This window comes from Cherax quadricarinatus, chromosome 10, assembly GCF_038502225.1.
Source record: "Cherax quadricarinatus isolate ZL_2023a chromosome 10, ASM3850222v1, whole genome shotgun sequence".
Taxonomy (NCBI): domain Eukaryota; kingdom Metazoa; phylum Arthropoda; class Malacostraca; order Decapoda; family Parastacidae; genus Cherax; species Cherax quadricarinatus.
The window spans coordinates 13017741-13022740 of record NC_091301.1 but is presented as its reverse complement, the minus strand read 5'-3'; the positions used below and the strand labels follow the sequence as shown (position 1 = coordinate 13022740).

The window sequence follows — 5000 nt, the reverse complement described above, 5'->3', positions numbered from 1 at the left end:
ACATCTCTCCATGGGTCCTTAAGGAGGGAGCAGAGATATTGTATGACCCATTAACAAAGATCTTCACCACATCTTTTGAAACTGGGCAACTCCCTGAGGTATGGAAAATGGCAAATGTAATCCCAATTTTTAAAAAGGGAGACAGACATGAGGCACTAAACTACAGACCTGTATCACTAACGTGTATAGTATGCAAGGTCATGGAGAAGATCATCAGGAGGAGAGTGGTGGGGCACCTGGAAAGAAACAAGTGTATAATTGACAACCAGCACGGTTTCAGGGAAGGAAAATCCTGTGTCACAAACCTACTAGAGTTTTATGACAAGGTGACAGAAGTAAGACAAGAGAGAGAGGGGTGGATCGACTGCATATTTTTGGACTGCAAGAAGGCCTTCGACACAGTTCCTCACAAGAGGTTACTGCAAAAGCTAGAGGACCAGGCACACATAACAGGAAAGGCACTGCAATGGATCAGAGAATATCTGACAGTGAGGCAACAACGAGTCATGGTACGCGACGAGGTGTCAGAGTGGGCGCCTGTGACAAGCGGGGTTCCACAGGGGTCAGTCCTAGGACCTGTGCTGTTCTTGGTATATGTGAACGACATAACGGAAGGGATAGACTCAGAAGTGTCCTTGTTTGCAGATGATGTGAAGTTAATGAGAAGAATCAAATCGGACGAGGATCAGGCAGGACTACAAAGAGACCTGGACAGGCTACAAGCCTGGTCCAGCAACTGGCTCCTTGAATTTAACCCTGCCAAATGCAAAGTCATGAAGATTGGGGAAGGGCAAAGAAGACCGCAGACACAATATAGTTTAGATGGCCAAAGACTGCAAACCTCACTCAAGGAAAAAGATCTGGGGGTGAGTATAACACCGAGCATATCTCCTGAGGCGCACATCAATCAGATAACTGCTGCAGCATACGGGCGCCTGGCAAACCTACGGATAGCGTTCCGATACCTCAGTAAGGATTCGTTTAAGACTCTGTACACCATCTACGTCAGGCCCATACTGGAGTATGCAGCACCAGTTTGGAATCCACACCTAGTCAAGCACGTCAAGAAATTAGAGAAAGTGCAAAGGTTTGCAACAAGACTAGTCCCAGAGCTACGGGGATTGTCCTATGAAGAAAGGTTGAGGGAAATCGGCCTGACGACACTGGAGGACAGGAGGGTCAGGGGAGACATGATAACGACATATAAAATACTGCGCGGAATAGACGAGGTGGACAAAGACGGGATGTTCCAGAGATGGGACACAGACACAAGAGGTCACAATTGGAAGTTGAAGACTCAGATGAATCAAAGGGATGTTAGGAAGTATTTTTTCAGTCATAGAGTAGTCAGGCCATGGAATAGCCTAGAAAGTGATGTGGTGGAGGCAGGAACCATACATAGTTTTAAGGCGAGGTATGATAGAGCTCATGGGGCAGGGAGAGAGAGGACCTAGTAGCAATCAGCGAAGAGGCGGGGCCAGGAGCTGTGACTCGACCCCTGCAACCACAAATAGGTGAGTACAAATAGGTGAGTACACACACACACACACACACACACACACACACACACACACACACACACACACACACACACACACACACACGCACTCTACATGTCAACCTGAAAAATATGCTCATTTTTCCAACACTGACAGATAAAGGTCATGAAATCAGACTGGTGTAAACAGGTTCAGACCAGGTTTATACCTGGTTGAGACACGTTCGAACCAGGTCAGGACAAGTTCTGTCGCCAGATATCGTCAGCAACGGCAAACAAGGAACGTACCACTGTGTAACTGATCGACTTAGTCGTAGGAAACTGTTTAGAGAACCAGGTAGAGGTTCTCAAAAATATATCTAGTCAAAGTTAGCTATATTATCGTACTTCTGGCAGGAGTGTAAGTAACGGGGAGTGCTGCCTGTGGCTGGGGAGGAGCGTGTCGTACCGCATCAGTACTCAGAACTGTCGTCATGGCGACCTCTCGTGAGGGGAGGGGAGTAGGGGAACGCGGAAGGGAAAAGGGGGTAGAGGGAGGCGGGATAGGAGGTGGGATGAGGATGAGAGGAAGGAAGGACAGAGATGATAGTGGGAGAGGAATTTACAAAAACAAACACACACACACACACGGGCGGAATGTGCGAAACGGACTACCTAGTAGAAGCAGTTCACTCTGGGAGCCCTAAGGTGGTAATTACAGTGATGTACAACCCACCGCAGAACTGCAGGAGGCCAAGAGAAGAATATGAAGAGTGCATCAGAGCAATGGTGGGCACACTAGCTGTGGTGGCCAGAGGAGCTCACATGGGTAGAGCAAAGTTACTAGTTATGGGTGATTTCTATCACAAGGAGATTGACTGAGAAAACCTGGAGCCACACGGGGGTCCCGAAACATGGAGAGCCAAGATGATGGATGTGGTACTGAAAAACCTCATGCTTCAACATGTTAGGGATACTACCAGAGAGAAAGGTGAGGGTGAACCAGCAAGACTAGACCTCGTATTCACCTTGAGTAGCTCAGACATCGAGGACATTACATATGAAAGGCCCCTCGGAGCTAGTGATCACGTGGTTCTGAGCTTTGAATACATTGCAGAGTTACACGTAGAGATCGCAACAGGAGTAGGATGGGAAAAAACAAACTACAAAAGGGGGGACCACACAGGCATGAGGAACTTCCTGCAAGAGGTTCAGTGGGAAAGAGAATTATTAGGAAAATCAGTAAGTGGAATGATGGACTACGTGACGACAACAAAATGCAAGGAGGCAGAGGAGAGGTTTATTCCCAAGGGGAACAGAAATAATGGGAAGACCAGAACGAGTCCTTGGTTCACCCAAAGGTGTAGGGAGGTTACATAATGGAAAAAGTACAGAAGACATAGGACCCAGGAAAATAAAGAGATTAGATGTAGAACCAGAAACGAATATACACAAATAAGGAGAGACCAAGGGACAGTACGAAAACGACATAGCATCGAAAGTCAAGTCTGATCCGAAGCTGTTTCATAATCACATCAGGAGGAAAATAACAGTCAAGGACCAGGTAATCAGGTTGAGGAAGGAAGGTGGGGAACTCACAAAAAACGACCAAGAAGATAGAAAGGACTCTGGGAAGTCAGAATAGTGAAATACACCAACAAGGGATATACCAGCAAGTGCTGGATGAAATACACACAACCGAGGAGGAGGTGAAGAAGCTGCTAAGTGAACTAGATACCTCAAAGACAGTGGGACTGGACAACATCTCTCCGTGGATCATTAGAGAGGGAGCAGAGATGGTGTGTGTGCAACTAGCAACAATCTTCAACACATCCAGAGAAACTGGGCAACTACCTGAGGTATTAAAGACGTAGTCCCAAATTTTGAGAAAGGAGACAAACACGGGGCATTAAACTACAGATCAGTGTCACTGACGTGTATAGTATGCAAAGATATGGAGAAGATTATCAGGAGAAGAGTGGTGGAGCACCTAGAAAGGAACAAGCTTATAAACGACAACCAGCACGGTTTTCAGGGAAGGGAAATCCTGTGTCACAAACCTACTGGAGTTTTAGGACATAACGGAAGTAAGACACGAGAGAGAGAGGGGTGGGTAGATTGCATTTTCTTGGACTGCACGAAGGCCTTCGACAGAGTTCCTCACAAGAGATAAGTGCAAAAGCTAGAGGATCAGGGACGCATAACGGGAAAGGCACTGCTATGGATCAGAGAATACCTGACAGGGAGGCAACGAGTAATGGTACATGACGAGGTATCAGAGTGGGTGCCTGTGACGAGCGGGGTTCCACAGGGGTAAGTCCTAGGACCAGTGTTGTTTTTCGTATATGTGAATGACATGACGGAAGGGATAGACTCAGAAGTGTCCCTGTTAAGATAAGATAAGATCTTGTCCCCCAGGATGCGACCCACACCAGTCGAGTAACACCCAGGTACCTATTTGCTGCTAGGTGAACAGGACAATAGGTATAAGGAAACGCGTCGAAATGTTTCCACCCTGCCGGGAATCGAACCTGGGCCATCCGTGTGTGAAGCGAGAGCTTTGCCAGCCAGGCCACGGGGCCACAAGATAATGTGAAGTTAATGAGGAGAATTAAATCTGATGAGGATCAGACAGAACTACAAAGGGACCTGGACAGGCTGGAAGCTTGGTCCAGCAACTGGCTCCTCGAATTTAACCCCGTCAAATACAAAGTCATGAAGATCGTGGAAGGGCAAAGAAGACCGCAGAGAGAGTATTGGCTAAATGGCCAAAGATTGCAAACTTCACTCAAGGAAAATGATCTTCAGGTTAGTATAATACCAAGAACATCTGAGGTGCACATAAACCAGATACCTGCTGCAGCATATGGGCACTTGGCATTCCTAAGAATAGCGTTCCGATACCTTACTAAGGAATCGTTCAAGACACAGCACCAGTTTGGAACCCACACATGGTCAAGCACATCAAGAAATTAGAGAAAGTACAAAGGTTTGCATCAAGACTAGTCCCAGAGCTAAGGGGAATGTCCTGCACAATGGTTTAGGGAAGTCGGCCTGACGACACAGGAGGACAGGAGGGTTAGGGGAGACATGATAATGACATTAAAATACTGCGAGGAATTGACAAGGTGGACAGAGAGAGACAGGATGTCCCAGACATGGGACACAGTAACAAGGAGTCACAACTGGAAGTTGAAGATTCAGATGAATGAAAGGGATGTTAAGAAATATTTCTTCAGTCACAGAGTTGTCAGGAAGTGGAATAGTCTGACAAGTGACATAGTGGAGGCAGGAACAATCCGTAGTTTTAAGACGAGGTTTGATAAAGCTCAGGAGCTATGACTCAACCCCTGCAACCACAAACAGGTGAGTACACACACATACGCACACACACACACACACACACACACACACACACACACACACACACACACACACACACACACACACACACACACACACACACACACACATATGTGAACGACATAACAGAAGGGATAGACTCAGAAGTGTCCTTGTTTGC

General features: G+C 46.9%; 1 protein-coding gene across 1 annotated transcript in view; it reads right to left on the bottom strand.

The window, feature by feature from the left end:
• Nucleotides 1–5000, bottom strand: part of LOC128687843 (uncharacterized) — a 445116-nt gene that overhangs the window by 235001 nt on the left and 205115 nt on the right. The gene's annotated exons all lie outside the window — the stretch shown is intronic.